Source organism: Ailuropoda melanoleuca, chromosome X (assembly GCF_002007445.2).
Source record: "Ailuropoda melanoleuca isolate Jingjing chromosome X, ASM200744v2, whole genome shotgun sequence".
Lineage (NCBI taxonomy): Eukaryota > Metazoa > Chordata > Mammalia > Carnivora > Ursidae > Ailuropoda > Ailuropoda melanoleuca.
Window position 1 is genome coordinate 2,054,234 of NC_048238.1, and position 12,990 is coordinate 2,067,223.

Genomic DNA, 12,990 nt, shown 5'->3' on the forward strand with positions numbered 1-12,990 from the left:
ATGGCCGGAACAAGGTGGTCAAGGAGGCCACAAGCACCAGTGGTAATGAAGCCCTTTTCACAAAGATAGTAATGTCTCCAGGCATTGGCCACTAAGTTCAACATCAGGTTGTCCTTATTCATCTCCAACCCAGACACAGGTAGGAGATTTTGTTAGGAGGACATCTAAGGAACAGGCCACCTGCCATGTTGATGCACAATGCAAATGTCATCTAATGGCTTGGGTGTTGACAATGCAATGTGCGTACCCCGTGAAAAGATACCGGGAGGGTCCTGCCACCCTCTAGCCAACCTTCCGTTTCTGCAGATCCCAAGCCAATTTAGAAGGACTCACATGGATTTCCTCTCCAAATGGTTCCAAGCTTCCTCATCCATCGCCAGGTTGGGCCGTTGCCAGTAGATATCATTGCATTTCATTATGGGGGGACTCTCCACTCACTGTACATGGGGAGCCCAGGGAAGGGATGTCTGCCGGTGGCAAGACCCTGGGAAAGATGATATGATTTTGTGAGCCGAGTGTGAAAATACTTGTTCACATTTAGAGAATATTTCTAGAATAGTAAATTGGGTGAGTCCTCCTTCCTATGCATTCTACGATGACGCTAGACCTCAAGGAATAATTGTGCAGGGAGGCCAGTGGTTTGGGCTGTGAATGCAGTCGAATGTCTGTACATACATATTTCTGCTCAGTTGCCATGGTGGAAGAATACAATTGCTTAGAAATACAAGTACAAGAGAGAAGCAATTGTTGGTTGATGGTAGCTGGGGGGTGGGGAAGTTTGGGGGAAAGAAAATCCCCATCAAGGATCCTGAAATGTTGATGGGTATTACAATAAACAGGCATAAGTCTCTCTTCACTGTGGACCCCAAAACTCCGTGGGAGCTATTGTAAGAGGGCATTTGTCGTGATGAGTACTGGGTGTTGTATGCAAGTGATGAACCACTGAATTGTACGCCAGAAACCAATAGTGTGCTGTACGTTAACTAACAAAATTTAAACAAAAAAGGAAAAAAGGTTAAGTTTGATGTTATAAATTTTTTTCTTCTTTCACATTTATTGCTTTTTTTTTTTTTTACAGATTATCCAATTACTACAGCTTTGTAGAATATTTAGAGAAATGAGCAAAGCCATAAAAAGAAAATAAAATCCCCATAACCCAGGGGCGCCTGGGTGGCACAGCAGTTAAGCATCTGCCTTCGGCTCAGGGCATGATCCCGACGTTATGGGATCGAGCCCCACATCAGGCTCCTCCGCTATGAGCCTGCTTCTTCCTCTCCCACTCCCCCTGCTTGTGTTCCCTCTCTCGCCGGCTGTCTCTATCTCTGTCGAATAAATAAAATAAATAACTCTTAAAAATATATATATATATAAGATGGTTTAGTCTTCTATATGAAATTTGGCTGTATCCAAGACTATAACTGATTTTATATTTTGTTACTTTTGTAAAATACCCTTAATTTACTTCAGAGTGTGGGAAAATACTTCTAATACTAGTGACTGAATGGTGACTAACATAATATAATAAAAAAAATTTAAAAAAAGAATAGTGAAAATCTCGATGTTATAAATTTTTAAAAATTAATAAATAGCATTTGCCCAAACCCACAGGATGTGCACCCCCAAGAGTCATCCCTAAGGTAAACTACGGACTCGCGATGTGGGTTCATCTGCTGTAATTTTACAAGTGTCCCACGCTGGCACGGGACATTGAAGATCAAATTCAACTCTCTATACCTTCCACTCAATTATACCGTGAACCTAAAATCCCTCTACAAGCCCAAGGCGAAGGAAGATAATGGCTGGGGAGCTGCTTGCTTTTGGTTTCCAAATGGGAAAGGGCCAAGTCAGTATTAACAGAGAAACAAAAGCACTTTGCAAACACCATCATCTACTCAGGTTTGCCTGAGAATTCTGGATGGAGCGGGAGAGGAGCAAGACGAGCCAGCAGAAGGCAGGGCTGCAAACGACGACGGGAGCTTCTCTGATGGCCCTGGGCAGCCGCGTCGCCTGGAGGGTGAGTTTGCATCGAGTACGGTGAACTTAGGACGGGGAGTACGGTTTGCATAAGCACAGCCACGGCTCGAGCCCAGATGGACACAGCCCAGGGGCAAGAAGCAGAAATTCGTGGAGATAGCAGGGCTGCAAGACAACGGTGCTGGACGAAAACCATTAGCAGGGGAAAGGGTGTCACGCTGCTTTCATTTCCGAATTATGAATGTGTAGGAGGGAGGCATATGGAGGGAGTCAGCAGATTAATGAAGTGTGTGGCTATCCTGTCGAATTGCTAAGCAATAAAAACAAAACCCACGCAGTCGTCGTTGAAGAATGTGGACAGCCTGCAACACCGAGCAAACACAGCTGCAGGACGGAGCCACTGATTCTTCCAGAAGAGCCCAGAGCCACCGGCCAGGCTTCTCAAACATGCCACATCCCAGGGGATTCCATTACCCACTGAGAACACTCGCCTGGGGAGAAGAGACAGCTTCCCCAATCGGGCCAGAGGGCTCCTGCTGAATAGTTTCACCCACCAGGGAATGCAAAACCACCTCGGGGGGAAAAATACAACTTTAAAAAATGTATTTTGGCTGCATGGATTCCGTAGCCCCCTGCAAACCTCACACCGCTCTCGCCAATCTGAGACCTGATGTCAGAGCCTGAAAATCCCGCTCAGCGTCTGAGGTTTAGACATCTTAATAAAAGTCACTTATCTCAACCTCCCAGCTAACAGACCACAGGTATTTAGAATATCGCGCACATTTGGAGTGGGCTCTGCCCAGATGCAGTAAAACCAAAGACCTGTCTAGACAGGGCATCCTCAGATTTTGCCGCAGGTCGGCGATTCCCGAAATAGCTTAATCCTTTCACGGAGATCACGGGAATGAACTTTCCCTGGAACCACATGTGGTCCAGCTGCTGTGGGGTGCTGTGTTTGCTTTGTGTTCTTCGGGCTGCGTACTAGTTAGGGTTCTCCAGAGAGAGCAGCAACAAGAGATCGAGAGAGGCAGAGACAGAGACACAGATAGAGACACAGATAGAGAGATATAAAAATACCCTATATCCCTATCTGTAGCTAGCTCTTCATTTTATCTGTATCTATCCATCCATCTATTATCTATCTATCTATCTATCTATCTATCTATCTATCTATCTATCCATCTAGCTAGCAAGCTAGCTAAACTGTCTATCAATCTATCACCTATCAATCTGTGTACCTCTCAGTCCTTCCATCCATCCATCCATCCACCCATCCATCCATCCCTACATCTGTCTCTCTCTACCTATCATTTCTCTATCCATCCATCCCTATGTCCATATATCCAACCATTCTTTTTTCTTTTCTTTCTTCTTTCTTTCTTTCTTTCTTTCTTTCTTTCTTTCTTTCTATCCATCCATCCATCCACCCATTTACCCACCCATCATATTTCTCTAAGTATCCATCCATCTATCTGTCTACCTACCTAGAGAGAGACAGAGAGATTTACTTTAAGGAACTGGCTCATGTGATTTTGAGGGCCGGCAAGTCCAAAATCCACAGGGCAGGCCAGCAGGCTGGAAATTCAGCTAAGAGTTGATGTTGAAGGCTTCAGTCCAAAGTCCACAAGCTGGAAACTCAGGTGGAATTTCTATACTGTGCTCTGGAGGCAGGATTCCTTCTTCGTTGGGAAGCCTCGAGTTTATTTTTCCTTAAGTCCTCCAACGGATTTGGTGAGACCCACCCCCACTGTGGTGGCCAATCCACTTAACGCCAAGCCTACTGATGTAAATGTTCATCTCATCTGAAAAGTATCTTCTCAGGGACATCTAAACCGATGTTTGACCCACACTGGGCACCATAGCCTGTTATCCGTCACAGGCCATACTGAAACAAAGCCACTTGAACAGTCCCGTCTGATGGTCGAACCCACGGGTACACCCCCAAGGTGAGTCATGCCAGCTCAATGGTACCTCCCTTGGAGTTGAGTTGCAGACAGATAAAAGCAATCATTGTTTGGACATCAGGAGGACAGAGCCAGCACCCATTTTCTCCACCTGTTCCCTTTCTTGTCCCCCAGGCCCCAGAGCTCAGGGGCTGGAAGTGTTAGGTATGGAGGTAGGCCACATATGCCACGTGCTTCTTCTTAACTCTACCATGTTTGGCAAGTCTCTAGGACCCTTTTATCCTCTCTAAAAGTTAATCTTCTCATCCAAAAAGTGAAGGCCCTAAGAGCCTCTCCACACCCAGGAGCATTGAGGACTTTAAGCGCAATCCTTTTAGAACACTGCGCCTGACACACAGGAGATACCCAGTGAATACCAGCTGCTGTTGTGGACACATTTCTGACTTTCAGGGACCAGAACCAGTCTGGCTGATGTGAGCAGGAAGAAAATGTGACTTCCGAGTCATTCCCGACCATCATGGGAAAGAAATGGGGTATTTCTTTCCTACAAATAGCTGGGAGGATTGGGGCCCTTTAAGAAGAGAACCATCCAGAATATGACTCAGGCATAAAAAAAGGATGACATCTTGCCATTTGGGACCACATGGAGGGAGCTAGAAGGTATTATGTGAAGCGAAATGAGAAAGACAAATAACGCACGATTTCGCCTACAGGTAGAATCTGAAAAACAAAACACAGGAATAAACAAACAAACAAAAAGCAGAAAGAGACCCATAAATGCAGAGAACACCTAGGTGGCTGACAGAGTGAAGGAGGTGGGGGGATGGGCAAAATGGGAGAAGCGGAGTGGGTGATACAGGCTCCCAGTTATGGAATGAAAAGTCACGGGGGTGAAAACCGGCGCACAGGGAATATAGTCTGTGGTACTGGAATAGTGTTGTATGGTGCAGGCAGTGTCTATGACAGGTGGAGAGCAGAGCATAGTGGGTAGACTTGTCAAATCACTACGTCATGCACCCGAAATTAATGTAACATTGTGTGTCAACTATACTTCTATAAAAACAGAGATGTGAACCCAAACCTTATTAAAGGGAATGAACGAGCCCTGGAAGGGTCGGAGGACCAGGGTGCATGGTTCACAGATGGGAATGATGGTACCAGGGTCCATAAAATAAAGGCAAACACCCACAGCTCGTGGGGCCTTTGTGTGGAAGCCACACAACTCCCCCTGCCATCTTCTGCCCCCATGATGTCAGGACAGGACCATGGACTCTTCCTCTGCCATCCCCAGAAGAACGAGATCTCCCCCCACCACGATGCAGACAGGAAGATGAGCTCCTCTGTTGTGACCACTGAGTGTCAAAGCTCATCTCTGGGCCTCAGGCAATGACAGCAGATCTACCTGGAAGGCTCAGGTGAGGATCCCAGATGCCAAGAATCCTGGGACATGGAGCATTCACTTCTCATCTTCTTGTCTGGGCAGCCAAGTTGGAAGGTCCTCCAGCTTGCAGACAGCAGATGGGGGGACTTTGCAGCCTCCATAATCATGTGAGTCAACTCCCCAGAAGAGATCTCTTCCTACGTATATATCCAGTTGGTTCTGTTTGTCTGAAGATCCCTGACAAAAGCGAGTCATCTAGACCAGGAGTCGGGAACTAACGACCCGTGAGTCAAACCTTGCCAGCCGCCTGTTGTTATATGTCAGCTAAGATTAATTCATGCATTGTTTTATTTTATTTTATTTTATTTTATTTTATTTTATTTTATTTTATTTTATTTTTTAAAGATTTTATTTATTTATTTGACAGAGATAGAGACAGCCAGCGAGAGAGGGAACACAAGCAGGGGGAGTGGGAGAGGAAGAAGCAGGCTCATAGCAGAGGAGCCCGATGTGGGGCTCGATCCCATAACGCCGGGATCACGCCCTGAGCCGAAGGCAGACGCTTAACCGCTGTGCCACCCAGGCGCCCATCATGCATTGTTTTAAATGGTTGTAGAAAAGTCAAAAGAACACTCTTCTGCAACACCTGAAAATTATGGTGTTCTGCGTCCATAAATAAAGTTTTATTGGAACACAGCCATGCCCGCGGGTTACATATTGTCTATATCCACTTACTCGCTTACAGGGCAGAGTTGACGCAGCACCAGAGACCATACACAGGGCAAACAAAAGCCATTTTTTAAAATATTTACCCTTTTTACAAAAAAGGATTGCCGAGCCATGCCCTACAGTTCTGAGCAGAAGTCAAGAGGAGACCCAAAAGCTTAAGAAACAATCTATTATAAACTGCCCCCTGTCTTTGACACCAGACACGTTTTCCTGCAAATCCCTCTTCTGGGGTTCCACAGACTCTCTCCCTTTTTTGCTTAGTGAACAAGGGTTTTCCACTTTGAGAATCCGTCCTCTGTAACACCCATGCCACCCGTGGACAGGCCCCAGCCATGGGTGTGGTCTTCCCGACTTCCCATTTTTCCGAACTGGCATCAAGCAGCCGTGCACTTAACAGCTTCCAATGCTCTGAGTCAGTACCTTCGGAAAACACAGTCCATTACTTTTACTTCTACAAGCAGCCAGGGCATGTCTTCCCCCCTGCCAAGTGCACAAAAACCGAGAACATCATAATTGCTTAAGTGGACTAACCATAAATACCAATTTCTCAAGACTATAGACCCAGCAGCAGCTCTGAACTCGACACACATTCCACATGACAGCCTCGTTTGTGTTTGATTTAGGAGAGCGTGGGGATGATGATTTATGTGTCAGCGCCTCATGGACAGGCAAGCTTGAGAGCTCAGCGGAAACTGCATCATCATCGAAGCAGCAATGGCGTTTGAAGAAAAGAAAAGATGGCGGAGCAACACTGGTCAATATGGCGTCTTGGCTTCTTGGTTCATAGACAAGGGGGAAAGTACCAGGAAGCATCAGGCCCATCTCACCTCCTGATCCAAGCAGGTTGCAGGCATACAAACTCATCTCATGCTAGCATAGAACGGACTCTCCTTCCAGAATCCCAGAAGATGATGGCATGCCTCCTTGGGGAATGGAGCCATGAGTCATGGTTCCAACTATTACAGGGGGCAAAAAAGAATTATTGGTCTCTTCTGGCCCCTGGAGTATCTTACTAATAGTCCAATCATGAGATAGACTTTTTTTTTTAAAGATTTTATTTTTTATTTATTATTATTTATTTGACACAGATAGAGACAGTCAGCGAGAGGGAACACAAGCAGGGGGAGTGGGAGAGGAAGAAGCAGGCTCATAGCAGAGAAGCCTGATGTGGGGCTCGATCCCATAATGCCGGGATCACGCCCTGAGCCGAAGGCAGACGCTTAACCGCTGTGCCACCCAGGCGCCCCTTGAGATAGACTTTTTTTTAAATTGCATCTTTTCACTCTGGAAAATGTCATCGGGTCCAAGAAAGGGAGAAACTCAGGTAAGGGCCATCAATGCCATAGCAAGACCAGACAACTGGACACCCTCCTATCACTAAGGGATGGTCTTGGGTTAGTTTCCAAGGCTGGGACTGAGCACAAAAGCCAGCATATTGGCAGAAGTTGACGGAATTGTGCAAGAAGATGAGTTTTGGAAATTTGCATGTTTTCCTAATGTATCGTGTATAGTGCTTAACGCTATGCACAAGAAAATAAGGTGTAATTAAATAACTGGATGCAATTGTCCCATGCTTGGGATTAGCTTCAAGGTTAAGTGTGAGGGTTGTAGGAGGGGACAGGTATGGGTATAGATTAAACAGGGTTGCCCATGGGTTGGTAATTAGTCGACATAACGGGTGCATGGGGCAATCCAATTGACTATTCTCCCTACTTTTTTTTTTAAAGGTTTTTATTTATTTGAGAAAGAGAGAGAGAGCACAAGCAGGGGGTAGGGGCAGAGGGAGAGGGAAAAGCAGACTCCCCGTGAAGCAAGGAGCCCAACACCAGGCTCAATCCCAAGACCCTGGGATCATGACCTGAGTTGAGGGCAGACGCTGAACCAGCTGAGCCACCCTGGCGCCCCTCTCCCTACTTTTGAATATGTTTCCAATTTTCCAGAGAACTTTAATCGTAATGAAACTTTTGGAAGGCACACATTTAAAAATTTACTCTTCCCCCATCCCCTTGACCTGAAATCTGTTTATATAAATATATTCCTGTCAACCACAATGACAAGATTTTTAAAGATAATTGACTTACGAGCTTCCTGGCAGCCAAGGGAAAAAGTGAGACTTCGCCTGTTATACGAATAACGATTTCTCAACATTTCCTTCCCACAAAGGAAAGCTGTTCCAGTCATATCTGAGTCATTAATACCGAACATGTCTTCATTAACTCCCTTACAGTGAAGAGAGTGACACAATTTGTAAATACACTCTGCTATAAATATTTTCATCTTAACCCCCTGTGCATAATAACACAGTGCTGTTTAGAGGAAGCAATTCTGTGCAGAAGTACAACAGAAGGGGTCCAGAATTCACCTTTTGGATGGTCCAGGCTGAGTTGAAAATTGTGGTTGACAGGGATATACTAACAAATTTCAGGTCAAGGGGATGGGGGAAGAGTAAATTTTTATATAGTCTGCCTTCCAAACTTTTCATCATCATTAGGTTAAATTTTTCTGGAGAATTGCAAACATATTCAAATAAAATAAAACCCTTGCTATCTGGGAGCAGTGGTCTTTCCAACCCTCATCCCCAAATATTGTTTTTCTCACATGGTAGTTTGACCCAAATGAGTGGCATTTTAAGGTCATATCAATTGGCAAAGCCGTGGAAAACCCACATTTTCTGTGGCTAAGAAAGGACATATGCATAAACCCTAATAATCTGCCTGGAGAACAGTATGATTTTGACCCTATCAAGGGGGCTCATGGCAGAATGGGTGGGGAGTCTTTCTCAATATAGCTAATACGTTCCCTATAAATGAGCATCCTTCCTGTCCCTTTCTCTCTCTCTCTCTCATATGCACGTGCATGTACACACAGTCTCCTGCAACTTCCATGTCCCTCATATCATTTTAGCCAAGGAAATGTTTCAAGGTCAGACTGATCCCAGCCACAGAAAGATCCCCATTGCTCACCCGCAGAGTTTCTGGATTTGAACAATACAGTGTCTTTGTGAAGTCTCAGGAGACATTGCATGCAAAAGATCATTTTAGGTCATCAGGACCACTGTATGAGATTACTGCATGCAAACCCACTGGTCTCGGTGACCACCTGCCAAAAACAATTATATGCAGTTTAGACAACGTATCGTGAGTGACTTTTGGTTATCGCTTCCTTGTAGGAACAAGTGTCTATTGGCATCCCTTGATTATCATAAACTAATATAATATAATATCAGGATTATAATAAATTAATTTAGTATCAGACTTAGAATAAATTAATATACTACTATAATGAATTAATAGCTATCAGGTTTAAATATACTATATATAATAAATTAATATATTATCAGGATTATAATAAATATACTATCAGGATTATAATAAATTAAACACTATTATAATTAATATACTATCAGGATTAATATATTATATATAATAACATACTATCAGGATTATAATAAAGTAATAAACTACAATAATAAAATTAGCACACTATCAGGATTAATATACTATATACAATAAATTAATATACCATCACAGTTATAATAAATTAGTATACTATCAGTATTATAATGAATATAGTACTATAATAAATTAATATACTATCAAGATTAGCATACTATGTATAGTAAATTAATACACTATCAGGATTACAGTAAGCTAGTGTAGAACTATAACAACTTCATATACTACCAGGATTAATATACTCTATATAATAAATTATACGCTAATTATATTACTCGTAATAAACTAATAAGCTGACATACTATTAATACAATGAATTAATATGCTAACAACAAATAATTACCATTTGCTGTTCTAACCCTTGGTGTTGGGGTGGTAGAACATTTTTTACTTCCTTCCACCTGCCATGGGCACAGGGCTCTGATGGCTGGGCTGTCTCCCACGGTGAAATCACGTCCGTTAGGTCCTGACTGCCGGAAAGAGTGGGAATATTACCAACAGACGTTTAAGAAACACATGCATAACAGGTAAAATAGGTTAATATCCATCAGATAGTAAGTGATGACAACATCAGCAGTAAAATAACGAACCAAATTTGGCCATGAGAATAAGCGCTGGTGTCCCTCTCCGAAGTAAGTGTGAGGACACGTACCTAGGCTCATATGGGCTTGAGGAGACGCCGACTATATGGCGGATCCCCCCTCCCATGGAACTCTCGTGCTTGGAGGGCTCACATATGTGAATTTACCTCCCAACATCTATCAGAACTATTTCACACTCTCAAAAAACTTGGTTAAAAGGTATTTTCAAGGGACTCTACACAGCAATAGTTATGTTTTAATAAAACAAAGTATCTGGTGGATATATATAATGCCAACTGAATTATCTTAAATTATTCTGTAGAACAACAAAATTGAATATAACTGATGTCTACAATCGATGTGGTGTAATGATGGCTCTGAAGCAGATAAAATGTTCCAGGGGTTTGTGAATCACACGCACACACATCTTTAATGAAAGAGGTACGAGAGGCCAGGTGTCAGCTCCATCTCTTAGGACAATGACACCTTCCTAAGGTAACTCATGACCTTATCATGTGGTTTTTCATCTGAAGAATGAGAATAATAGCAGAGTCACTGAGGATATTAGCTATGAATGGATGAATGGATACATGATAGATAGATGATTGATAGATGATGATAGATAGATGATAGATAGATAGATGATAGATAGATAGATAGACAGACGGTGGATGGATAGGTAGATAAATGATGGGTGGATGGATGGATGGATCAATGGATGGATGAGTATATAGATCAGATAAATAATAGGTGGATGGATGGATAGATAGGTGATAGACATGGTTAAATGGAAAATTTATAAATTTGATAGATGGTAGATAGATACAGATAGATGAGAATTGATACATTTGATAGATGGTAGATAGATACAGATAGATGAGAATTGATACATTTGATAAGAGATAGATGATCGATAGACTTTAAAAAGTTAATATATGTAAAGTGCTTTACATATTATATGAATTTATACTTATGCCCATGCCGTTGAGCTTCCTATGAAGGTAACCCCCGCAATTAGATGGTAGTGACTTCCATTCAGTTACCGTTGCAATGTGGATATGACAGTGCTATCTCACTTTAAAAACCAAACTCTTTTAAAAAATTCTCAGGTTACTAGAATATTCAGTTAACAAGAACCAGCAACCATCCAGTAAGGACACCTCCGAAAGGAACCGGCAGCCACGCTGAGGAAGGGGCCTTCCCTACGTCATCCCCTCTGGTCTCTCATTTACTAGGGCAGATGCTCACGTGCTCCTGGTGTGCTCCTGGACGCTCTTGGGAAACATATTTAGGCTGTTAATAGATGGGACTCAAGCTTTGTATCCTACGACAATCTGGAGCTCCAACGCATTTGGAAAATTATTTTCAAGGCTGACCTCACTCTTTTGCCGTCGTTGGCAGAGGCTGTGGTCAGATGCCAGTTTTGCTCACATAGATATGCCAAATGGATGAAGAGCTCCGTGCTTTGGGAGGCACTGACCTAAATACAAAGATTGAGGACTTATTTCCAGCTTCTGCTGGTGACTCACCTCAACCTGTCAGTCTTCAGAGCCTGCCAGTTCTGATCCTTGCTGGGGAGGAATCTGGATGAGATTTGCCCGGGGCCCTTGGGATGCAGGACTGGAAACGTCAGGCAACCTTACCCCCTCTACCCACAGCATGCATCAGGAAAGGATTCCCCTCCTTGGATTCTGCTGAGGACCTTCATCCCCTCCAAACCCCGAATGGGTAGATGTTTAGGCAAGGCTGAGCTCAGATGTGGACAGCCTGCAAAGACCCTTTCTCCAAAGAGGGTCACATTCCCAGGTTCTAGAGATGGAGACCTAGGGGACGTATTTTCAGGCTCTTAGAGGAACAAGTTGCCACAGTTTGGAAGGGCAAATTGAGTTGTTGTTGTTTTTAATTGTGACCAATCCCAGCATCATCTGGAACAATGCAGGAGCAGGGAGGCATGGCCGCCGTAGTTCAATGCAGTCTCTCTGCTTGAAGAAAGCCAAGCGGTGTTTGAACAGAAATGGAGCTTGGGACCCTTCCCTGTAGTTTATAGGTAGCTCAGGGAGGTCCCAAGAGGTTAGATGGACCAACTGGGACGAGACCCCAGCCAGCCATTCCCCCACTGATGCTGTCTCTCCAAGAGAAAATTAAGTGATCTCTTACACCTGTTCCCATTCTGCTCTTCATTCTCCTGGAAGACACGACGAGCCTTTACAAGGTAAGAATCGGTGACTTTCTGACCAGCACATGTCCCTGAACACTTGAACGAAAACAACCCTATGTGTCAGGAGCAGACCCCACTCAAGAGGCAAGGCAGCCTTTAACACGCTTATGAGTCCAATGTGTTAATGTGTGAGAAAAGGTGAGCAAATGTCAAGCGTCCGGGGAAGAAGAAAATGTTTCATGGCCATTGAAACATGGGGAAGGAGATGCCTTCACCATCACTGACTTCTCTCCAACAAGGGAATAAACGGTCTTACTAAGGGAAAGGACATGAATAAACACCACAGGATTCCAACCAAACTCCAGGGGATAAACTTTTTTTTTTCTTTTAACATCTGGAGCTTCTAGATTCTGTCAATGGTGCATATTTTAAAAATAATTGACACATGTTCAACCTCTCCATATGAGATCAAGATGGTGTTAGCACTACATGCTCTCCGGCTTTCATAGCCTGACACAGCAGGTCGTATTACAGACGATGGGACATTTGATAGAAAGAGTACAGAGTCTCTTCTTATTAACGTTTGTAGAATTTTTTTTACATCTGCAGATGATCTTCCCAATGACAATGCTCATTTTTTTTTCAATCATAAAGATGTTAGGGTACACCCTTGAGTTTCTCATAAACTCCTTCGGTCATGAGAAGGAAAGTTTCCATCATTAATGGAAAACACATGCTGAGGTTCTGATGACATCAGTCTGATTCCTGGAGAATGAGGGGACTTGGGGATTTCTGGGCTGTTAAGAAA

General features: G+C 43.6%; 1 long non-coding RNA gene across 4 annotated transcripts in view; it reads right to left on the reverse strand.

The window, feature by feature from the left end:
- Positions 1–12,990, reverse strand: part of LOC109489877 — a 37,675-nt gene that overhangs the window by 962 nt on the left and 23,723 nt on the right. For 3 of the 4 annotated variants that reach the window (XR_002143032.2, XR_004622318.1, XR_004622317.1), the window contains 3 exons: positions 9,787–9,913; positions 8,952–9,087; positions 334–484 (listed from right to left, as the gene is read on the reverse strand). This is a non-coding gene — a long non-coding RNA (uncharacterized LOC109489877). Of the gene's footprint in view, positions 1–333; positions 485–6,815; positions 6,945–8,951; positions 9,088–9,786; positions 9,914–12,990 lie in introns of all 4 variants that reach the window. The other variant, XR_004622319.1, reaches the window with a different exon arrangement.